The sequence below is a fragment of the Canis lupus genome, chromosome 18 (genome assembly GCF_011100685.1).
Source record: "Canis lupus familiaris isolate Mischka breed German Shepherd chromosome 18, alternate assembly UU_Cfam_GSD_1.0, whole genome shotgun sequence".
In the NCBI taxonomy this organism is placed as follows: domain Eukaryota; kingdom Metazoa; phylum Chordata; class Mammalia; order Carnivora; family Canidae; genus Canis; species Canis lupus.
This window is the reverse complement of record NC_049239.1, coordinates 36019647-36044322: the sequence shown is the minus strand read 5'-3', so window position 1 is coordinate 36044322 and position 24676 is coordinate 36019647. Positions and strand designations below refer to the sequence as shown.

Genomic DNA, 24676 nt, shown 5'->3' with positions numbered 1-24676 from the left:
GGCGCTGCACGCACTGTGGCCGCGAACTTGAGGGGTCGAGCGGAGGCCGCTGGGCGGCGGGTCGCGCCCCCACCCCCCACCCCTCCTACCCTACCCTACCCCACCCCCCCCCCCCCCCGGCGCCGGGCGCGGGACTCCCCAGCTCGTGGAGCGAGCAAGTTTCTGCAGCTTCTCGCAGCCCTTTCTTGCCAACTCCGGCGCGGCGTGGCCTGCCGCCCCGCCCCCGCGCGCCCTCCCCTCCCGCCCCGGCTCGACCCGCCCGGGCGCTGGGGCGCGGAGCTCCGCCGCGGCCGCGCCTCGGCCCACCTGGCCGCGGGGAAGAAGAGCAGCCAAGGGGCGTGCAGTGCGCTGGGGGCCCGGCAGCAACTACTCCGGCGGAGGCCGAGGCGAAGCCTAGGCCGAGAGGAGGCCGCCTGGCTGGGGGCTCGGCGAGGCCCGGCGGCCTCCCCAGCCCGGGCCGCCCGGGCCTGCCCACTGCCCCGCTCTCGCTGCCCCCGGCCCTGGCTTCGGTCCTGTCTCCTTTCGGAGGCCGCGGTGCGCAGCGGAGCGGAGGCCCAGCCGCGGCTGGAGAGGCCCGAGAGCAAACACGCCACTTACTTTGTGTACAGAGGGTTCTTGTGAAAAGCCCTGAAGAGTCCTTCCCAAACACTCACCAACTTCTCCCACGTGCCATTTGTTGACTAAGTGCGGCTGCTTTTCCAGGAGCCGGAGAGGAGGGGACGCGAGGGGGAGCGGAGAGGGGAGGAGGGGTGGCGGAGGCCTGGGGTGGAGGAAGCCGCCCGCGGCTGGGGCAGCGTCGGGCGCGGGTCCTCGCCAGCGCCAGCGGGGGTCGGCGTGTGCCGGGGTGTCCCACGGGCTGTCTGTGCGCGGTGCGTGTGTCTCCGCACCGCAACTCCTTCTCCTGGGTCTGCTCCGTCCCAGGAGGCAGCTCCCCTTCAGCTGTTGCCAGAAAGCGGGGAGGAAAGTAAGCAAATGGCTTTTCTCTTCTGACCACACACCAGAAGTCCATTTGTTGAATGCCGGACGATTAGGACACACCTCAGTACACTCCAAAGGCGCCCCTTGGCGCGCGCAGTTAAGGTGACAGGGGAGGGAGCGGCTGTCTGGTCCTGCGAAGTCTGGAGTTGCCTCGGAGCTTGCTGGCCGAGTGGCGGGGGCTGTAGGAGGTCCGGGATGGGGGGACACACCCCAGGACCCAGCACTGGAGAATGGGGATGGCGAAGCTCTGGCGGGGAGGCTGAAACGAAGCCACGCCGGGCACACTTGACTCCTCTTGACTTAGGAAAAGTGCCGAAAGTCAGAGCTCAGCAACCAAGTCTGTGCACCCTGAACTCGCCGCCGACGGGCGATGGGGTGGCCGGCCCCCGGGAGCTGGGACCATGAGGACGTTGCGGGCTGCTTGGGGGCCGCCGGCCTAGCGTGGGCCTCACCCTGTCGTCCCCAACCCGGACCCACTAACGCCGCCAGCGAGGAGCCGAGGCAGAGCTCCGAAGAAACGGAGGCCTCCTCCGCCGGGACCGGGCTGGGGGGTGCACAGCTCGCTGAGCAGCTGCGCCTGCGGCCGGTCCTTCCCGCGCGGCCCAGAAGCACTGGGGAGACGACCCAGGCCAGAAGCGAAGGAGCTGGTGCCCGGCGCTGGGGTCAGCGGCCTCCCGGGCGGGATTTCGGGATTTCGTAGGACCGCGACTTTCAGAGGATCCCGGGAAGTGGGGCAGCGGGCTCAGGTCCCAGACCAGCAGGAATCCGCCTTCTTTTCCTCTCCCTTTTTACTTCCCAAACCGGTGTTAAAGCAGCTTGAACTCCAGTCCATCGGGCACAAGCAAGGGGGGGGGGGGGGGGGGAGCAAGGGAGGGAGAAGAGGCCCAGAGACCGTCCCAACTGGAGGCGAATATCATTTTTACAACCTTTCAATTAGCGATCGAGTGGATTAGCACCTTCTTAAGCTTTGCCTCGGAAAGAAGCAGCCATAATCTTGTTGCTATTTCCCCCCAGGGCACTGGCTCTTTGAATCAGCTCCTTCTCCCACCCCTCAACCCCCACCTCACCTCGGAGAAAAGTTTTAACAACAACAAAAAAAATCATAACAGGCAAGGAGCCGGGAGTGAATGCCACTGACGTCATTGGGTGGGGGTGGGGGTGGGGGTGGGGGTGGGGGTGGGGGTGGGGGCTAGGGAAGGACTCTTGGAAACCCCTCTGCACAAACAAGAAACAAAAAGGACTTGGCTGCTTCCAATGTGTCAATATTTTGGGGGGAGCCCAGCCCGGAGGGAGGCAGAGTTTCCAAAGTTTAAGGAGAGGAGGGTGGAGAGCGAGATGTCCTGTGCTCCCCGGAGGGAGAGGGTCCCTGCAACCGCGCGGGGGGTGGGGGTGCGGTTCTCCTAGGCGGGGCGCGTCTCGCCCTCGGCCAGGTCCCCGCTCCGGGGGCGGCGCGGCCGGCTGAGGGGCCGGGACCGGGGTGCCGCCCGCCGGGGCCAGAGGTGTGTGCAAAGCCGAGGCAACCCTCAGGTCGCCATTTTCATCGCGGCTTCCAGCAGGGCCGCGGCCCACTTGCTGCCCTCCGGGGCGGGGGAGTCGCGCCTGCCGCTTCGGCGGCGCCTTTTCCCGCCTCTCGCCAGGTAGCCCGGCTGCCCCGCCCTGGGGCGCCCGGGAGGGACGTGTTCGGGGCCTGTTCCCGCCGGGGCCGCCGGGGTCATCCCACCCGGTAGGGGAGGCTGTCGGTGCAGAGGGAGTCAGGCTGGGGGACCCGAGCTCGCCCGAGGGCGCCCTGCGCCTCCGGCCGCTGCGGGCGCCTAGGTGCGCGGTGGGGCAGCGCCGCACCCCCGGCGGTCCCCGGCCCTCGTCTGTGCCCACTCCCCCGGCTTTCGGTCCGCAGCCGGCCCCTGGCGAGGCCAAGTCGTGCCCGCCTTCGGAACCCAGGGCCTCCACGCCCCCCTCCTCCCCGGCGCTGCTGCCCCTCCGACCTGCCGCTTCCCAGCGCCGAGCTGAGCGGTGCAGGCGCGCAGGGAAGGGTGGAGAGGAGCTTCTCCTTGACGGAGGCAAGTGTCCAAGTGTCCGCAGACACCTGCTCAGTTTGCAGAGCCTCTGACGGCCCCCTCTCCCTTGCAGGCCCTGGGAAGGTGGGCTCCCCGGAGAGCAGAGCCGGTGAACCGGGCCAACCCGCACTCGGGAGGCAGAGACGCCCACCCACCCCTTCCGCCCACTTCGGGGTGCCTCCTCCACTCGGGGTCTTTCTCCCTTTCCTTTCTCCAGCCACCTGCAGGTTTCCGGCTCACCCAGCTGCCTGGCGGAGCCCAGGGCGCTGGAAAGCAGGGGAGAGCCCGGGAGCCTGCAGGGTGGCGCCTCCAGGCTGTGGCCGCGCTCGGCCGGGGAAACCGCCCCGCTTTCCTGCTTTCGCCCTTCCTCACCTCCTGCCAAATGACAAGGGTGTCAGGGCGCTCTCTGGGGTGTCTTCTTTCTTCCACTGCAAGAGTGTCTCTTTCTCTCCTCCTCCCCCGAAAAAATACTTTTTAAAAGGCATTGTCCAACTGGGTCTCCCAGCGAGGAGATCCCTACAGCCGGGCCGCAGATGGGACTCCCAAGCCTTTGCTTCCCGGACCCTACATGCTGTTGTCCAGGCAGGGACAGGGTCTAAAACTCCTGGTGTGTAGAAGACTTGAAACGCACTGGTTCACTCCGGTTTTTTGCGAATAGGGTTCTTGGGAAAGTTTGCTTTCCAGTTCATCACCCTGGACGGTTCCCTGCCTCTCCTTTGCCTGTAACCTCCTCCCTCCAGAAGGCAAGAGTTCAGCTTCAAACGAAAAGCAAGCCAAGGCCACCTCAGTCCTTTCTCCCTAGAGGTTCCCTCTTAAAACAGCTGCTTATTCTAAAGGCCAGGGACTGAGCCCTGCAATTTGTCCTGGAGCGAAGCAGGGAACAAGCGGGCTGGGAACTGGGGGCTCTGCTGGGGGATTTGAGGTTGGGGAAGGGGGAGGGAGCAAATGTCATGGCTGGCTCGTTGGAGCAGCCAGGGAACCGGAGCTAAGCGTATCGCGCTTTTAAAATGACATTGATTGGGACAAGCTGTTCCCCACCCCAGTAAGAGTTAATCTGCCTGTTAATCAAGGCACTAAGGGCCTCAATGCGAGTTTTATTAGCGATCGGAGACAGAGGCGGCAGCGAGGGATCAAAAGCCGGGATCCCAGATATTTGTCGGTGCGGTCACCAAAAAAAAAAAAGTATTTTCAATTAGAGAACAATTCGGCGCTTTTCATCACTCTCTAACTCTGACTCCTAGATGGTGACTTACAAACCTGGCTAGTGGGGGAGGGGTGGCGTGGAGGGATAGGGATGGGGGTAGGGGGTAGCCTAGTGGCGAGCGGCGGGGGAGAAGCTGCCGGTTGGCTTCGCGGAGTTCGGCCGGCCGGGGAGAGGTTAAGAACCCTCGACCTCGGGCCCTGAAGTCTGAGACCACTCCGAGGAGGAGAGAAAGAAAAATAAAACAACGCAATCAGCACTAATGTCGGCATCCATCCCTCCCTCAGCTCCCCGCGGCTCAGGCCGCCCTGGCGCCCGGTGGCTCTGGGCCCCGAGCGCGCCGCAGCCGGGCGGGCCGCAAAGTTTGCGCAGCGCAGCGAGAGGGACTCTCCTTCCGTCTCTCCCGCGCTGCCCCCTTCTGCCCTGGAGGGGTGTTAGGTTCCTTCGGTTTTCCTTTCAGATTCTAAAATAAATACACGCCCAGGCCCTGGGGAAATCCGAATAGCAACTCATTCAATAATCCAAATTATATGAGAGGGTCTGAGACAGAGAGAGAGGGAAAAAAAAGAGAAAAAAGGACAATCCAACCACAGACGCCCTCGGATCAAGGAGGGCACGGGAGTGAGAAGGCGACAGAGGAGGTCCCCAGCTCGCCCTGGGCGCGGGGAGAGGACTCTGGTCAGAGGTAATTATGTCACTGCGTTTTCTCGCCGTGACAGCCGAATAAACACGATCTCCAATAAACATCTCTAATGAGGGAGGAGGCCCGAGGATGACTGGGTTTGATTTATGACTGGAGGAGAAAGTCCACTTCCCACTGCGAAGCGGGCACCCTGCTCGCCGCCCAGCTCCGGAGGAAGGAAACCGCGGAGCAGAGGACCGGGCCCAGGTAAGGCGCAAGGCCGGTGGGCCACTGCTCTCACTCTCCGGCTTCCCGGGCGAGGTGGGCAGGGGCGGCCGCCGCTCCCGCTTGGGCAGTGATGCCAAGCACCTGTCACAGGTGCCTGCGGTACAGGCGTCCTCCGAAGGTGCCCCCCCCCAAAGTCTAAAGAGGGGGAGCCAGGGCACGAGTGGGAGCGAGGGGCGAGCCGGGACCTGCGGCGGAGGCCTCCCCAGCCGGCGCCCCTGTGCCCTGCCTGCGCCCGCTTGGGGGTCTGCGGCCGTTTGGGGCTGGACTTTCGGAACTTTTCGCTCCGCGGAACCACCCGTTAGCCTGCGTTTGGGGCAGTCGCTTCCCTGACCCACCTCGGAGAAACTTCTGGCCCCCCTGGCTTGGGGCGTCCTGGGGCGGGAGAGTGGCCCGGGCTGCTCGCCCCGGGCTCAGCGGCCAGGCCCCCCTGGCGCCCGCAAGCTTCCCACCGAGCCTGCGAGCGCAGCGCCCGCAGTAACCCGAGCCCGCGTTCTAGCTCAGTGAGAATCGCTAATTATTAGGTCTTCCGAAGTGAAGCTCAAATCACACGCTGGGGCTTTACGCGCTGCCCAGCTCTGCGGGCAGCATTCTTTCGTCCTCCGCTCCCTTCTGAGAAACGAACTCCCGTCTCTAAAGACTTTGTGTCGGTCCAACCATCTACACTTTGCAACCGCTGGAAACTTTTGTTGCGCTCCGCGCGACCCGCGGTGGGGCATTTCCACGAGCTCCGGGCTCTGGTGGGGACTTGACGAGGGCACGTCAGGAACTGCGATTCCGGGGAGTCCTGGGCGCAAACTGCATCCCCCTCCTGCATTTCTCAGGGTTGCAAACGGCTTCTGCAGATCGCAGCAGCAGATCCCCGGCTCCCTCTCCGCGCCCCGCCCCTCCCCCCCCAGCTCAACACCCAAGTAGAAGTCCGGTCTGGGAACTGAAACATTTGGCTACTTTTGCAGGAAAGCATGTTCCGCAAAGACAAGATTCCCCCCCCCTCCAACCCCCCACTACTAGCCCGCGCTCACGAAATCCACCTTTGCAATGCCTCCTTTTAAAAGCAGAAGTCAAGCCCCTGGGCTACTTGGAGGCTGGCTTGGATTTGGGGAGCAGTCGCTGGCAGCGGAGAGGCGGCGCGGGCCCCGAGCCGGACCCGGGCCGGAGCCTGGGCGGTTACCTGGGAGCGGAGGGCGGGGAGGCAGGTGAGCCTGGCGGCGCGGGTTCCCACACGTCTCACCGCCGCTCGGCAGGGGAAGTGGCAGATCTGACAGCCGCGTTCAACGCGAGGACCTGCCCCAGAGTTTAAATGTCAATGATAAGAAAAGAGGGTGCTCAGGCAGGCGCTAACTTTCCTTAATATCCATGCCAGCGCCGTCCTCATTGGCTGCCCGGCCCGCGTGACGTCATGGCGGCTAGAGTTGGGCTCAGCTCCGCGCAGACCTGCGCCGGGGCCGGGCGGGAGCCTCTCCCTCCCCACCCCGAGTCCGGCCCGCTCGGTGCCCCGCTGCGGCCTTCCCGACGCCCCCCTCGGCCTCAGAGCCCCAGTCCGCCCGGCCCTCCTTTGGGGCGTGGAATCCACCCCAAGGAAACCAGTCCTCCTGCGCGCTCCCTTCCTCTCCTGGGCACGCAGGACCCAGCCCCTGGGGTGGCCAGCTACCTTCCCAGGTGCCCATCCGGTCCCCTCCTCCGATCACAGAGGGAGCCACTTGGTCAGAGGGACGTGGAGGCTGCGCCCGGGGTTGAGAGGGGCCTCTGGCAAGAATCATTTTCAGAAAGAGCTCGAGGACGCATGGGTACCCCAATGTGGCTTTCCCGCTTGCAAGTCACCAGCTGGGCACAGACTAGGGCTCCGGGGAGAGACCAAGCGAGCTCTTACCCCGGGCTGCACCAAAGTCCTGGCCAGGCCAACCAGGTTCTTGGGAGGGATCCCCAAACCATCCTGCTCCAGGTTCCCTCGCCCCCTTGGGCTGACCGGCTCCAGCCACATGGCAAACAGTTGATTTTATTAATCTTCGGTGGTTAACTGCTGACTTCGTGGCCTAGAGGAGAAAAATAGGAAAGCCTCAGATCTGAAGTCAAGATTCTCCTTCCAGGGCTGGAGAAAACAACAGAAATTGGGGCTAGGTCGGCATATGGATACGGACCTGGTGGTCTCATGGCTTTTCCCTCGCACCCTCTGCGGACTGGGAGGCAGATTCCTAGAGCGGAGCCTGGCTACCATTCCGTGGGTACTTAGACCCGCGCCTTCATCCTCCTGTCCGTCCTGCTTTCCCCCACCAAACAGGGGAGGGGGCTTCTCAATGTCCAATCCCTTCCTTCTCTGCCTCCATCCGGGTCTGGAACTTGGAAGTGACGGAGATCCAGCCTGGGAGGGTAGGGGGCGCTTGACAAGGTGGTGAGAAGGGAAGTGGTGGGGTGTGGAATTGCCTGCAGGCAGCTCCCGGGAAGCCTAGTCCCGGTAGACCTGGGGGCACCTGTGTGTGGCGGCTGGGAGAGGGAGACCCAGGCCGGAGGAGGGTGCCAGGGCCGGTTCCTGCGCACTTTGCTCAGGTGGGGGTGGAGGAGGGAGAGCGCAGCACAGATGGCGCCGAGGCCGAGAGGTGGAGCGGTTCCTGCTCCCAGCCACAGCACACCTGGACAGGTGTAGGGCTTCGCAACAGACAGGAAGGCGGCTCCAGGTAGCCCCACTGCTGGCTCCTCCTGGCCAGGCCAGCTCCCCGCCGGGCTTTTTAATTTTATTTTTCTCTTTTGCTCAGCCCGTCGAGGCCCCGAGGGTAGAGGAGAGGTGGGGAGAATGGGAGCCCGCTGGTAGAGAGGTCTAAGGGTGGTGGTCTTCTTTTAAAAAGTTAGGCGCACTTCTCATCCCAACACTCTGGTCTTCCAGTGTCAGAGACAAGGGGCGTCCACTCCCCCACCGGCCACTCTCTAACCTAGGCCGGGACCCCACGGCTGTCCAGTGTCCCCGAGCCCCTCTCCGCTGGGGACTGGCGCTCAGGGAGGGGCTTGCCCGGGCTTCTCTGCTGCCACCGGCCTTCTAGTGAGAAGAAGGAGTGACCTAGTTTCTGGGTACTCTTCTAGTTCTCCTCCAGGACCTGGTCCAGCCCCGGGTCCCAGCTGTCCCGAGGTCTCCCCCTCTCCCTGGGGTGCCTTAGAGTCTGGACTGGAGGTAGGCCCTGAGCTGGAGCAGGCCTCCCGACCTCCTCTCCAGCTTCTGCCCGCCACTCGCTCCCCACCCGCCCCTTCTGTCCCGACCGGAGGCCGGCGGGAAGGCTGCTCCCGGCTTGTTTGGAGTCCAGGCCATTAAGCGCAAGCGGATCCCTGCAACCCAGCAGGGTGCTCGACAGCGACGCTGGAAACGCCACGGCCCCCGCTTGCTTATCTGCCTGTCAATAAAGGGCGCGCTGGGGCGGCGCGGGAGCGCGGGGCGCTGGAGGCGAGGCTGGAGCAGGCCCCTCTTCCGAGCTCCGGGCCAACGCCGAAGCCGCTCTCCATGTGCCCCGGGCACAGCAGGCAGGGCGGGAGGAGGCAAGGGAAGCCCGAGCTGGGGTCGCCACCAGGGATGGGGCCAGCCGCTGCCGAAGCTCGGTACCCTGTGGCGTTCGGCCCCGGGCGAACTCGAGATCCTCCCAGAACCCCGGGGGGGGGGCTCCCCTTCCAGCCTGCCCCCCCTCCCCGGCTGGTGGACGGCTCGGCCTGGCCCGGCCCCTCGTGGTGCTCAGCCTGCGAGGCCCAGCCGTGCCGCCCTGGGCAGAGGCAGCGCTCTAGGCCCGCGGGCTGGGGGCACCCCCGGAGGCCCGGGGCGTCGTCGAGGCCCGGCGCCCCGGGATGCAGAGTGAGACCCCAGGCAGGCTGCAGGTCGGGTGCGAAGGGTCAGAAACAGGGAAAGAAACCCCTTTTCTTCCGGGCTTCCCATCAGCTCAGACTAGCCCAGCCTGAGATTCTGCGACACCTGAGCTGTCCCAAGCTTCGATTCTGCACCGCAGTGTGCGAGCTCCTCAGTCGCCCGTGTGCGGGGCTCCCAGGCCAGCCCCGGCCTACCACTGCCTACCACTGCCCTGAAGCCCAGAGCTTCCCCTCCAGCCCAAAGGAGCGAAGTGAGCAGTGGTGATGGGGTGAGGGGCCTGAGGTAGGAGGTAGGGATGGAGGAAGCGAGCAAGGACAGATTGGGGAGCAAGGCTTGGTTGGAAGGAGAGGAAGAGGGGAGGATAGATAGAGGTGGGTTCTGGCTTGAACTGTAGCTGGGATCTGTTGTTCTTGTCCAAGGTATGTTTCTCTCTCTCTCTCTCTCTCTCTCTCTCTCTCTCTCTCTCTCCCTCTCCTTAACTGCTTTATGCAAATAAAGCAGCCTCCAGATTGGAGGAGCCCCCACGTTGGGTCTGTGCTACAGGGTGGGTAGGAATTGATGTAGTATTTTTCCTTTCACTGAGAATGGGCATGGAGTCATGCAACAATGGAAAAGTGGAAATGGATTTTTTCCCCTTTAGTATTTTGATTTCATTTTTCTAAGTTGGAGGAGAATACATTCTGTTAACTTCTACTTTTAAAAGTATTATTTTAAAATAATGTGATGCGGTTTAAAATTTTTCCTGGGGGGGTGTGCCAGTTTATAAAGGGGTTTAATAAAACTCTTCCATAGGAAGATTAATGCAGGAAGGGGCAGGAGTCCCTGCCTAACTGAGAAAAAAAAAATACATGTGTATACTGTGTGTCATTTCAAATAACTATACAAGCCAGAAATCCATATCTTATCTCAGGAATTAAATTTACTGGGCAGTGCATGTGGCTCTTGCTCTTTCTCCCCTCTCCTCCACTTCCTCCCCTGTAAGTGGCAAGCTTTTAAAACAAGATTTTGATATTAAATAAAAACTGGAGAAATGTTTTGTTAATCTGAGTGTCAAAAAAGGAAATATGAAGCAAAGCTAATATTTGCTATCTCTTCACTCAGGTCTAAAGACCTGCATAATGGTATGATTTATGTGAGAGTGTGGCTTCTCTGCTATTCAATCATTTTCCTGCTCTCATTGAAAGAAATACTTAGTTTCATCTATTTTCTGTCCATTCTACCCCCACCATAAAGTTTTCTTGGACATCTGGGAAAATCTCCAAATCCTGCAGTTTGCTCTTCCACTAAGGAGACCTCTAGTGCAATCAATTCAAGAAAACTCTGCTTTTCCTCTCCTTCTAAATGTTTTCATGTTAAGTTAGTCTATGGCACCATGTTTGATTTCTTTCTCTCCCTTGTCGGGGTGGAGACTGAGACATTAGCTGAATTCCCTGGGGGTGATTGGATGCAATTCGCTGAAAGTAGACAGGCACGTCCTGGATGTTAGAAATTCACTTTTTCTCAACGTGACAAGGCCGCCTTCGATCTACAATTGTATTTGAATGGGCAATGAGCGGAAAGATCTCTCATCATTAAGTCTGCTTCTACTTTAGCAAAATAACGAGAGCCTTCATTTGCACACAAATGCTCATAAAACTCGGATTCCCTGCAACTCTTTAATAAAAAGGGATGACTGCGTAATTTAAACTGAAGGTGAGAAGGCAGAAGCAGAGAGAGATGGGGGGGGGGGTGGTTTCAAAGGCATCCCCTCCTTTCCCCCAAAAGGTCCATGTGATGGAGTTGACTTTTTTTTTACTTTAAATCTTAAATAAGATGTGAGTTGTAACAAGAGGATTGGCACTTACTCCGTGACCCTTATAATTGGATTAAATATAGACTGAAACGTACAAAAACACACCAAGATTGACACCTGCCAACTGGACTTCCTTATGATTGATTGTGATGCGTCGTGCTGGCAACAATAATGAAATAAATTGTACGGATAAAACAGCACATTTGTCATTTCCGTGCCATGAGTGAGGAAGTCAACGAGTTAGGCAAGCTGTTAGCTGACAGGCGCGAGCGGGAGGCAAGCTAAAGAGATAAATAAGGATTCCAGGCATTGACAGGACAAATTATAACTTGTCACAACCTTTTTAAATTCAGAAGTTTTCAATTAACATATATATTGCTGTTACATATAAGATAAGGGGGCGCACACGTAAACATGCGTGGTGCGGAGGGAGACATCCCCCACCCACCCCCACTCCCCCAGGGCCAAGGGCTTGGGCGCCCAGGCCTCTCCGTCTGCATTCTCGGGTGACAGCCGGAGCACCCCTGCGGGCCATGGGTGCCGGGCCAGCCCGCGGGCGCCGGGGGACTAGGTAAGGTGACTGAGGGCGTTTGAGGCCGAGGGAGGCGGTTCTTTCTTTTCTGGGACACGCAAGTCGCGACTCCAACACCCCTTTCTTCACGGAAGCAGAATTCCCAGCCCAAGGGAGAGCCGGGCCAGGCCTGCGCCCAAGTCTGGCAGGACAGCCTCGGGCTCCCCGCCTGCCCAAGTCGCCCGCAAGGAGTAAGGGGTACAGGGCAGAGGCGTCCCCCTTTCACACTCCAAAGCCTCGGCCTCGGGAGAAAGCCTGAGCTCCTGGACTCGGGATACCAGCAATGGGCGCGTCCTGGGTCCAGGCCCAGGCCGATGACCCCCGGTAGGGCCTGAGGACGCTCCCAGGCCCTGGACGCCGCCTCTGACTGCCGGGCCCAGAGCGGCCCTGGACGAGGTCACGAATCCAGCTCTTTTCGGTGGGACCCAGGAAGAGGCGCTGCTTTCCCCCTCTTCATCCCTTGACGTTTGTGCGCCGGTGTCAGGGGTTCCCGGTTGGCCCATGGGTGCGGACGAGCCCACCAGCAGTATCCTGCGGGCCAAGGCCCGGGGGCTTCAAGTTAGGGGTGGTCGTGGGAGTTCTGAGCGAGTCCAGGCTCGGGCGGGTGGGGACCAATGTGGGTCAAGTTTGATGAGCGCTTGGACAAGCGAGTGTGAACCCCTTATAAAGGTCTCCACCCCAAAGGAGGCTGACCTCTTAGTTTCAAAGCTTGCCCCCACCCGCGAGCTAGCAGCCGGACCTGGCGGTGTGTCTGGGCGCTCCGGGTCCCTCTGCGCACCGACGGCCAGGCCTCCCACCAAACTCCACTTGGAACTTGGGAAAGTGGAGCGTCCCCAGGTGGGGGGCTGCTGGGCTGGAAGTGAGGCCTGGGGGGGCGATGGGGTCAGAACGGGGCCTCGGCCTCGTCCAGTGCAAGGACTCGAGGCCGCGGGAAGCGGGCCGGGGCCAGGGCCAGGTTCAGGCGGGCCGGGAAGGCGCAGCGCCGTTGCCCCCAGCCTGGTCGCCTTCGCTGCCGGCTCCGCGCCCGCCCGGGTCTCCGTGCGCCCCTGTCCTGGGCCCTGGGAGGAGGAGCCCGGCCTGCAGGTCGAGGCCACAACCGGTCACCGCAAATGCTCTGCGCGGAAAGGCGCGTCCACCCCAGGCTCCAGCGTCCTAACCTTCCGGGCCGGCCACCGACTCCAACCCCGCGAAGCTCCGGATCTTCCCTAAGACGGAGCTGGAGAAGAAGGGGAGGGAGGCAAAACACAAGTTACATGGAATTAGCTGGAAGCAGCCGCATTCCCCAGTGACCGCAGCCATTAACATTATAATCTCAAACGCCATTTTTTATGTAACACTATTGTTAGTAAATCGACTCCTCAGGTCCTCTGAGACGCTGACCCCTGGCAATTCAGTGAAAGTGTAATTATCTCCCCGAATCTTGGACAGATTTAAGAGATTACATTTCAACTAAATCTATATCAATGCTAATTCCCCCCCACCCCCTCGCCCCCCCAGCCTGCAGGTGCTGGGCACGGGAGACGGCGTCAGGCCCCAGCAGAACGCCTCACAAAGAGGAGAGGGCTTGCTGCGTACAGGGCCAAAAGAAATGAAGCCCCACATAAAATTACACCTATTTTTTTTTTTTTTTTTTGCTACAAAACCTGGTTCTTATATAGCAAAGTTAAACAAAGCAGCTATGCTAAATTAGCGTTACATAAAGGCGAGTTTAATGCTCGGTTACAGTCAACTGGTGTATCTCTGATGGCTAATTGTCTATCAAAATTAAAGAGAAAAGAACAAATGATTCGTTATAAGAAGGTGTTAAAAGCTTCAACAAAAGGACATTTCACAAATATAATATCGGCAGCTCGGGGATTGCCCGCGGGGTTGTTCAGGCCTCGGCCCTGCACAGCTATGAAAAGTGGGGTGCGGGGTGCTATTTGCCTGGCAAGAGCTCATTTCCTCCCAAATGAGTATAATAAAAACCCGAGAGGCGATATTAGTTGTAAAGATCGGGATTAGCCCTAATAGGCGCGGTGGACGTGCGCTTCAAAGGCGACCCCTACTCTCTCCGCCTGGGCTGGGGGCGGAGGGCGCTTTGCCATCCCGCGAGGACGCCGCAGCCGACTCGCCACTGCCTCACGTTCAGGGACAACGGGGAGCGAGCACGGGTGCGGGGCTGGTGTCGACAAAGGAGAGCAGGCTCCGCGGGCCCCAGCTCGTCCCCGCCTCCTCCCGGGCTGGGAGAGGACGCACCGGGGCTGCCCCAGCATCTCGGGGGCGCGGGCACCGTCCAGCACGTGCCTTTCGGGCGCAGCGCGCCGGCCTCCGGGGACGCAGGTTGCTGCAGCCAGCCCACCCTCCCAGGCTGGGGAGGCTGCAGAAAAGAACACGACGGCCCCCTTCCCCAAGGCGACACCAGATCTACATCTCCAGGCGTATTTGTTGTTCAAAGTTAATTAAACCTGAAAGCAACCAAAATACGCGCGCCAGGCGCACGGAGGCCCATCCCGAGCTCGGGCAGCAGGCGCGCAGCGCCCCAGCAGCGGCGACGGCCGCCCGGGCTCGCTCGCGCGCTCGCAGTCTCTGCAAGAGACTCTGAGGCTGGGGAATAAAAGCCGAAACCAAATCAGGCAGCAAGAGCAACAAACCGTCTGGAAAATGGACCCACGGAGCCGCAAGAATGTCCTTTTTTTTTTTTTTTTTTTTTTTTAATCTTTGACAACTTGTGTCCTAAAGAAAGTGTATTGAAGATAATTGAAATGATTACAATTCATTGCTGCCTGACTTTGAATATGAACAGTCACATAATGACATCCCCGCCATCCAACAACAGTTTAATTTCCATTATCCGACTTCGGGATCCTCGCGCCAGCCGCCGGGGCAACGCGGCGCTGATGCAGAAATCTTGGCTCCCGACTACGTGATTCATCTCGGGGCCGCGGGGGTGGGATCGGGGTGGGGAACGGGCTTGTTCCCTCCTCCTCCGAAACTTGTTCTGCAAATTCCAGGGAGCAGCGGACGCGGCGGGGCCCACAGCAGAGACGATCGCTGTCAAAGGGCCACTTTGCCCGACGGGGCTGCGGGGCGCTGCGGTCTCCGTGTCCCCGGGGGCTCTCGGACTCGCAGGGGACCGTCCCCCAGCTCCCACCCTAGGCGGCCCGGGCTGGGGCACCCTCGCCAGGTCGCCCTCCCGGGGACAGCCGCCCTTCTCTCTTCTTTTTTCCCTTCCTCGGAGCCCTCGCGTCCTTCTGCTCCTGAGCTTCCTTCCAGGCGAGCGCTCAAGGCAGGGTGGAGGGTGGGGCCGACTCCCGAGCACCCTCCCGGATCTGGAAGTGGCCCCGGCCTTGAACTTGCCCCAGCCTCCCCTGCTGCCACCCTACACCCCGAAACCCCAGCGAAAGAGGGAAGGAAGCCAGGGTATTTTGGCACCACTGGGACGCTGGTGCTCACCTTGGGGCGCGGCCTCTGGGCTCTGAGCCGGGGGAGGGGCGGAGAGGGGCGGGGGGATGGGCATTGGGCCTAGACTTACGCAGTGCGCAAGCGCCACTCGGGCCCGCCGCCCCCTTACCCAGGAGCGGGGGTCCCGGGGACAGACCCTGCGCCCCTCTCCAGGAAACTACCGCCTCTTAAAAAAAAAAAAAAAGAAAGAAAAAAGAAAAAAAAGACCATCTGGTAATTGTCTTTCTTTAGATCTTCCCTTAATTATGCTTTTAATTAAAGATGGTTCAAGGCACCGGACCACATGAAGGGCAGTAATTACAAATTACATTACAAACCCGACAGATGTAGCGGGATCTGCTGGGAAAAAGGTACCGGAATAAAAATTCGACTAAACTTTGGGATAAATTAATCGGCGGCTTGGAGAACAGAAGCCCAGTTCTGATTATGTAGGCTCCAGCCAGGATTTAAGTTTTGTGTCATGATTGTTTTCATATTTCTTTGACGTCTATTGATTTGGAGGCAGCTGCAAGCCTTTGTCACAGGAGAGAAGAGCAGTCACAATATATTAGCTTGATGGCATAACTCGAACCGGAGAGGCGAGGGGAGCCGGAGTGACGGGGGCGCACGTGACCCCGCCCGGGGGCCTCGCAGCCCAACCCTAACATTAACTTGTTCCAACAGGAATAATGGAGTCTTACTACTAATGGTCAGAAGGTGCTTTTCTGCCGGGGATGCGGGCGGCGCGAGCTGCGCGGCGGTGGCCCGCGCCCGGGGTCCCCTCCCTCCCCTCCGCTCCCCGCCGCCGTGGAGAGTCCAGGCCCGGCTCGGGGGCGGCTTGGGCTCCGCTCGCACGTCGAGGGGCGCGCCAGGCAGGCCGAGGCCCCACTGCGGCTCCTCCCGGGGGGGGGGGCGGGGACCCCGGCAGGTGTGGTCGGAGCGCGAGGCCCCGGGCCGGGAAGGCGACCGCCCGCGGGACCCGTGCCCCGGTGTCCGCGGGCTCGGGGCGCACAGAAGCGTGACGCAGGCTGTGCAAACAGAAGCGAGCGAGTTGGGTCGTTTCCTTGGCTGAGCGCCGTCCTCGCCCCCCAGCCCCCACCCCGACTGCCCCGGAGCCCCGAGGCTGCGCCCTAGGGCACGTACCTCGGTGCCCGACGCTCCTCCCGGTCCTGCCCGCGCGGGCGCAGCGAGCGCCCCCGGGGAAGGCGCTGGACAGCTCCGCTCGCCCACTCACGGCCTCCTTTACCCACAGGCTCTCAAAAGTCGATACGACCCTCATTTCGACCCACGATTCTGCTAATGCACCTGCCATAGAGGAACGTTCTCCGGAAAGGTGTGTCATCCACGCCTGGTGTGAGCCAAGCCAGCAGGACTGTCGTTGGAGAAGACCCAGCGGCCTGACACCTTCTCTTGCTCCCGGGGAAGGAAAGTTTTCCTTTTGATTCGTCCTCTCACTATGTCTCTCTTTTTCCTTGGCGGTACAGTTTCAGAGAGGAATGTAAATATTTTGACTAGACCTCTGCAGGGGCCTTTTAAACCCCAGGCACAGTCATCGGTGCAATACTGTAGTTCATCGTTTTAAAACTTGAATGTTAGAGTTTGTCTTGCCGGGGGAACCCATAGAACTAAGTGGTGACCCCTCAACTCCCTGTTTGTATAATGAAGTATTCCTTAGCGATTGTCCAAGTTTTAAGGACTCTTTCTGTTGCTGCTGCTTTCTAATTGTTTGAGGGGAAGGAAAATCAATCTAAGAGGCGTGTTGCTGGGCTTGGGGCAAAATCAGATTTCACCATGCTTCACTCTTAGCTCTTCTGTCTTTCCTCCTGTGGGGCATGGACCCGAGGTAGAGATTTTATTTTTATTTTTATTTTTTTGCCAAAGGGGAAATCTTTTTTGAAAAATTCAAAAATTTTCCAAATTAAAACCCTGTTTAGCTCTTCTGTGCATGTGAAGTAGGAATTTTCTTTTCCTGCTTTAGTATTTAATACAAAGCAGATACGTTGAAACAGAATGCAAAGTTCAGAAAAACCAAAATAAGGAGGAAAAGGATGCTAAGGTTTCTCTAGGTTCTGTACATAAGGCAAATAAGGCAATGTGCTTTTTTTTTTTTTTTTCTCTCCAAACTGAAGCAAAACTTGCCAGGAGGCACAACACAGCACTGAATGTGTATTTTATATACATATATTAAAATACATATATATATACATATATATATACACACACATACATACACACACATATATGTATAGCAAACATTCCCCAATATTGATACACCTGTGACTTCATAGTCTGAAAATATTTCTAAACACAGTCATGGTATAAAAACATTGATTTCAATTCTGGTCTTGTAGTTATTAAGGTAGCACTAATGTTATTCTTGATCTTAAAATACTTTCACTGTTAATGTCAGTTGTGGCCACTTTAAACCCTGGATACTCTAGCAAAACCGCCTATAATGTGCTTATTTCTTTATCCCATTCTCCTGTAGTGTAATTAATATTTTTACAGAAAATATTTTGAGCATCCTTAAGTCCTTTTTAAAATCAAATACTCCATGTTTGTGACAAGTAAGGCTGATCATTTTTATTTTGTTTGTAGAAAATTCATTTTACTGAAATAAAGTATAATACTGAAAATTTAAAACAGTCCCATACTATGCTCACAAAAAAGTTTCAAGGTAGAACAAAGAAAATGTTCTTAGAACTGCACATAATATTAGTTATGATCCTAGTGTGTGAGTGTGTGTGTGTGTGTGTGTGTGTGTGTAGGGAATATGAGTGTTTAAGCTAATATTATTCTGTTATTTTATTCTATGTTTCTATTAGAATACTCACTTATGCCCTGTCTTCCCACAGCTTATGTGTGCACCACGAATTTTAATAAATAGAAATTACTCTTAAAAGAGTAAATGGCTCATTGTTCTCTCTTTACAATTTACTTCAAAAAAAATTTTTTTAATGAATCCTATTGCAGCTATTTCCCCTCACTTCTATATGAAAGTGACTGGCAAGTCTCATTCAATTTAAAGGAACTCTAGCACAGAGAATATAGAGATTTTGTTCAAAGTCTCCCTTAAATCTATTTTTGGATTTGGAAACAGAACTGGGCTGGAGGCAACATCAGTGCACATCTCTGACTCCGTATGAGGCTACTTAAAGCAGGTGGCTTTGGGGTTCATTTTGGAAACAGAAGACATACATGGAAGTTTGTGTTACTTACAGACTGACAAGCTATGGTGGAGCTTAGGAGCAATAAAATAACCCATACTCTCATCTGCCTTTGAGTTGCAGGCAAGGAAGAGTTTCCTCTCATTTTCTTGCCTACATTACTTTTTCTGTGTTTGGCAGCTGAACCAGAGAGCAGCCTGCAATATCTTGCCTTTGGGGACTTCCTGTGGCTTTGCTGCATTCCCTAGAGAAGTTCAGAATCCCAGTATCGAAGGAGGGATTACGGAGAGCCACAAACATCATCTTCCCTTTAATCCATCTGGGGCTGATGCAGTATTGATAACAACCTTCCTGTTACTTGACAGTTTCAGACCATTCAAAGGAGAATAAATAATAGGAATTTGGTAGTGGAGGTGGGGATAAAGTAGGGACAATTGGTATACTCCTTTGGAGTGAAAAGATTGGTTTGTATTCCAAAATCGTGGAACCAAGTACAAAATTTACAAATTCCCACTCATTTCTTTCAGAGTGAGTTCTTCTCTCTTGTAGAGCATTTGGATTGGAGCACTGGCACGTTTATTTACCAAGAAATCTTACATTGTCCCTAGGACAAAACAATGCTGAGTTGCTTGAATTTTGTAGCTTTAGTTTGCCTGGCTTTCTCTGCTTGAAGCTACTATGTTAGGTAATAAGGAAGCCCATTTGCATTAGATAATAAGAATCAGGGACAAGACAGACACAATGCTGATTAAACAAAGACTCATATTCCACTTTGAGAGCTCCCTGATAACCAGAGCCACAATCACATCAGTAGGTCAAGCAAAAATCTGAAGATAAAATCAATGTCAGTTTTCTGTCTTGGTGACAGACAGAGACCCACCAGAATCTTATCCAGTAAACCCTGTCATCAAGTACCTCACTGTCATCGATGAATTCAGTTATGCTGTGGGTCAGATCATGCCCCCACCTCCATGGTGATGTTTATAGCATCCCTCACTGTGACACAGACTTGCAAAAACAATATTCTCACAATTATAGCTGTCTGACAACTGGATGGGCTGCTTTGTAAGGTAAGTGTGAGTGGAGACCTTGGAAATGTTCAAGTAGAATTTGGCTAAGTCTGCACGAAGGGGTGGCTGAGAAAATTGACCTATATCCCGAACTCCTGTTCAGGGCCAGCTTCATCAGGATCTTTCCATTTTTCCAAGAACATGTATTTATCTATTGGATAATGTATTAAAGACTTTTAATCTGATTGTTTTGAATATAATTACTCACGTGACTTAATTTTAAAAATTAAAAAAGAAGTTGTGAAAATTCTCCTTCCTACCCTGTCATCAGCCCACTCAGTTCTTAGAGCAACCAATATTACCAGTTTCTTGTGTATAGGGGACTTAAACCACAGAATCTAAGGCCTACTTAATGTACCTCTTTGAAGAGATGGGTCTTGCCATCTGTGTTTTAAAAAGCTTTCCAGAGGCACCTGCGTGACTCAGTCGGTTAAACATCTGCCTTCAGCTCCGGTTGTGATCCTGGAGTCTTGAGATGGAGCCCCGCATTGGGCTCCTCACTCAGCGAGGAGCCTGCTTCTTCCTCTGCTCCTCCCCTTGCTCATGCTCTCTCTCTCTCTCTCTAATAAATAAATAAAATCCCTTTTTAAAAAAAACTTTCCAGATAATTCTGTAGGGTTGAGCACTATAGGCTAAACTGACTTCTAGACTCCCTTCCATCACTTAAGATTCTATGGAAACCTGTAATGTAATAGTATTCATTCCATACATTCCCATAATGTATTCAAAGTATTTTCAAAACCAGTGTACTTGTTGATTCTCTTTGCAACTCTGTGAAATAAATATGTTTTTCTGGTTCTTTTCTCATTTTATAGGACGTGGAAACTAAGTCTTAGAGTTTAAAGGACTCAAACAAGGTAACTCAGCTAGTAAATGGCAAATACAGGTAGCCTTTAAGGCTACCCCAGGACCTAGGCACTTTTACTTTGAGGCCCTGTGCCACATCATATCAAATAATAAAATGTACCTGCAGGTCTGTATAATTATGTGCTGTAAACTTTTTTTGAAAGAGTTTTGAATTTTGCTAGGAATGAATTGTTCACTTTGTTTTTATGATTTAAACTTTATTATATTTATATATAACATATTTAGATTGCAGCTGGTGTGTTGACATTATGTAAATGTTTATTAACGCTGAATCTACAGTTTGTTTTTCATATTTTGGAACTATTCATTTTTGAGGGGGAAAGGATGCAGGCTTGAAACATCTCAAACCCTTTGTGTGTGTGTGTGTGTGTGTGAGAGAGAGAGAGAGAGAGAAAGAGAGAGAGAGAGCACATGAGCAGTAGAGGGGCAGAGGGAGAGGGAAAGAGAGAATCTCAAGCAGGTTCCACGCCCAGTGTAGAGCCTGAGCCCCACCATCCAGAACACAATCTCAGGACCTTGAGATCATGACCTGAATTGAAATCAACAGTTGGATGCATAAGCCACCCAGGCTCCCCATCAAACCCTTTCTTGAAATGGCTTGTATGTTTTAGGTTCTCTACCTGAGCTTCTCATGTTAAATAGCATAAGCCTAAGCTTCTGTAATTCAGTGGACTAAATGAGATGGTGATTCATTTTTCTCCCACCTAACAGCCTGAGGTGTGTGTTTCAGTGTGGCAGACAGCTCTGCTTTATATGATTATTCAGACATCTAGACTTCTCTATCGTCTTGTCTACATGGCTCACAGTTGACTTCAAATTCTCCCTCCTGGGGAGTGAAAAGAGAATGCAGGAAGCATGCCCATAGTCCTTAAGTCTACCTTGGAAGTAGCACACATCCCTTCTTGCATTCCTTTGTCCAGAATTTAGCCACACATTCGCAGCCAACAGCAAGTAGAAGTGGGAAATGTGTCAAAAGATAATGGACAACCAGCCATATCCACAATGAAGGATAATGCAGTCGGCAGGCTGTTACAATACTCCAGGTAAAGAGCTAATGACAAGAGTAGTGAAAGTTGTGAGAAATGGTTAGATTCTGGATGTATTGATTTTTTTCCCTAATGGGGTAGGTAGGGTTGTGAGAGAAAAAAGGAGTCAAGATTTTGGCTGGAGAAACTGGAAAACTGGATTTGCCATTTAAAGAGATGAGGGAGACTGTGTGGGGAGGATTTTGGAGAAAAATGAGGAATTTGGTATTGGGTGTACTGAGTTTGAGATGCCTATTGGAAATCTAAGTGGAAATGTCAGATAAGAGTTGAACTCCATGAGTCTGGAGTTCAGGGGAGCTGTCCAGTTGGGTGAATTTGGGAATCGTTAACAAAGAGATCATTTTTAAAACTATGAGACTGAATGAAATCAGTGGGGTAGTCAGTGAGGTGAGAATTGGTCTGAGGATTAAGCTCTGGGGCACGTTCATGTTTAAGGGTCTGAGAATTGAGGAAAAATCAGGAAAGGCGACCCATGGAGCAGCCAGCTAAGCAGGAGGAGACCCAAGAGAGAGTGGTACAGGAGGCCAAGGGGAGAAAGCATTTTAGGGAAGCGAGAGTAAAGAACTGGTAACCAAGGACAGCATCAAATGCTATAAATAGGTCATGTTGGGTAAAATCTGAGAATTGGCTGTCTGGGTTGTCAGTGTGGAGGTCATTAGGGACCTTGTCATGCACTATTGGGCGAAGCTAACAAAATCTTGTTGGAGTGAGATTGAAACATGAGAGGAGAGAAATTTGAGGCAGTACAAATGCACATAACTATTCCTGTGATTTCTGTTGCAAAGGGAAGCAGGAAAATGAGGTAATAGAAGTGAAGACATGTTTGATGGGAAACCTTGCATTGGGAAAGATCGATGATGCAGAGGACAGAGAGGAGAACTGTCTCATCAGAGTCCATAAGAAGGCAAGAAGGAAGAGGATACAGTGCATACATGGAGGCTGGATCTAGTTGGTAGCAGGAATGGTCTGTCAACAATAATGGGGGAAAGTGTTGATGGGCTCAGAGACAGTTGGGTGAATGTAGCGGTGATGGAGCTTGTTCTTTTCTCATTTTCTCAATAAAATGGTAGGTAAGAGTTCTCTCTGAGTACCTCCTCTCTTGCTTCTATGGGACCCTGCTCTCTGTCCTCAAGTTCTTCTCTGTCCTTCCTGCCATCTCTCATCCATCTTCCAGGTTTTCCATTTACTCTCCTATTTCCTTCCTGCCTCCTTGCTCTCACTCCCTGCCTTTCTTCCTTCCTTTCTTCCTCTCTCCTTCCCCCCTTTTGTTCTAATTTCTTACTTCAAAACTAGGGTGTGAAATAACAGAAAGAGACAAAGGGGAAAAATGACAAGTGACTCCATCAGCTGTTAGCACTTGGTAGAAATAGGGAGAGGCGTCCCTGAGCATGAACTGTGGCTTTGCTGCCTCCTCTCTTGCCATTGTGTTCCTGGACACTCTTGTTCTAGTCACACTGACAGAACTGGAAGAGGGGAGAACAACACTCTCTAAGGAGAGCCTTATAAATAAAACCAATGGCCTAATTGGGTCTAGAACGTTCAGCACTTAGTAGAGGAGGCCACGGGAGGAAGCTCCAGCAAGGCATATCAAAGAAGCAGAAAGTATACTCGTGTTTTTCAAGAAATTATAGGAAGAGGACAGGCTTCAGAAAAGGTCAATGGAGGGGTACGATGCTATCCAACCAGGGGGTGACTCCCCCCATAATTATCTCCTGACTTCATAAACATGTCCCCAGGTGCCTTGGTATAGCCTGTCACTCACTGAGTTGTCAGCCAAAGGTCACCCGTAATTCCCTACCTGGAGAGAGTTTCTGGCTGTGGGCTTATCAGTCTTTGTTTATACAGACCATAATAATTGAATATTAAACTTAGAATGGACTTTGAGGACATCTTTATAAAATATATTGTTCAAATAGATAGGATGTCATTTGGGGGTTGTTTTTATAGCTGAGGAAAACAAGAGTGACAGCACTGAGAGGATTGTAGTGATTTTTCTCAAGGCCACCAGAAGGTAGATGAGAGAACTGGTTCCAGAACCTTCTAGCACCACATTTAGCCTTCCTTCCCCTGTCTCTGACTGCCTCTTTTAAGCTGAAGACATTGTTAGAATCAATTGTATTGAGAAATTTTCTCCAGGCTCTGAAGAGGGCTGGAGCTTGAATGAAGATCCAGGTTCCTGAGGCAATGCCTTTCCTGCCTTCTAGTCAGGTACCTCCATCCCTGTCTCACAGTCCGTTTGGCCCTCAAGCGTGGGCTCAGCCCCACCCCAGCCTTGGGGACCAATTAGGCTCAGAGGCAGAGAAAGCATGCTACTGAGATCCAGGGTTCATAGCTCAGCTGTGATCTTGCTCTGACCTCATATGTAGGGTAAGGAGCTAGCAGCCATTTACCTTGCCACATCGTGGTGAATACCCTGCCTCAAAACTCAGTTTGACCATCAGAGCCCTGAGGCATAACCTTCATTTCTCCTCAGCACTCATGTCCTCTGGATCAGGAGGAGCTAAGCGGTCACAGAGTTTCCCTAGAACAAAACCTAGGCATGCTACTAAATGCACAGACACAGGTTTGGTTCCTTTAAAAAAGATCATTTAAGAAATAACAGTAGGGGCAGCCTGGGTGGCTGAGTGGTTTAGCACCGCCTTCAGCCTAGAGTGTGATCTTGGAGACCCAGGATCGGGATCGGGATTGGGATCGAGTCCCATGACAGGCTCCCTGCATGGAGCCTGCTTCTCCCTCTGCCCGTGTCTCTGCCTCCCTCTCTCTGTGTCTCATGAATAAATAAATAAAATCTTAAAAAAAAGAAAAGAAAAGAAATAACAGTAAACAGGAGCACCTGTGTGGCACAGTCAGATAATATCTGACTCTTGGTTTTTGCTCAGGTCCTATTCTCAGGGATGTGGGATTAGCCCCACATCAGGTTCTGTGCTCAGTGGGGAGTCTGCTTGAGATTCTCTCTCCCTCTCCCTCTGCTGCTCTCCCCACTATTTCTCAAATAAAAAAAAATTTAAAAATAAATCTTTAAAAAAAGAAATAGCAGTAAGCATAATAAGGACAAAAGTTAATTAAACAATACAGAAATTGGGGAGGGGTGCCTGGCTGGCTCAGTCAGTAGAGCATCCAACTCTTGATCTTGGGGTTGTGAATTCAAGTCCCAAATTGGATGTAGAGGGGCAGCCTTGGTGGCTCAGTGGTTTGGTGCCTGCCTTCAGCCCAGGGTATGATCCTGGAGACCCTGGATTGAGTCCCATGTCGGGCTCCCTGCATGGAGTCTGCTTCTCCCTCTGCCTGTGTTTCTGCCTCTCTCCCTCTGTGTCTCTCATGAATAAAAAAAAGTAAATAAATAAATAATTTTAAAAAAATTGGATGTAGAGATTACTTTAAAAAATATATTCAAAAATATATTTAAAAAAAAAACACAGAAAAAATTACAGAAGTTGAAGTAGGAGATGAGTTTTCCCTTCTTTAAGCCTAACTACATCCTTTTTTAGAAGTATCCTTATTAACTATAGATATAGAAAACTTTCAAATTCTTTTCAGTGCTAATTTAATATTTACATACATATGTATCTATACTCTTTTAAGGAAATAAAGGATTTATACCCCTCCCTCAAGGGGAATCATTTAACAGAGATAATCTTTCTAAGTCAAGGCCCATTTCATTTTTAATGGTCACACAGTATTCCATTGTATGGATATGACATACTTTATTTAATGGTGCCATAGTAATGGACATTTAGGTTGTTTGGAACTTATTCCCTTGTA

General features: G+C 53.8%; 1 long non-coding RNA gene across 1 annotated transcript; it reads left to right on the top strand.

The window, feature by feature from the left end:
- The first annotated feature begins 4666 nt into the window (after positions 1–4666).
- Positions 4667–17407, top strand: LOC119864218. Its single transcript, XR_005373412.1, has 2 exons — positions 4667–5122; positions 16017–17407. It is a non-coding gene; the product is annotated as an uncharacterized LOC119864218 (long non-coding RNA).
- The last annotated feature ends 7269 nt before the right edge of the window (positions 17408–24676 follow it).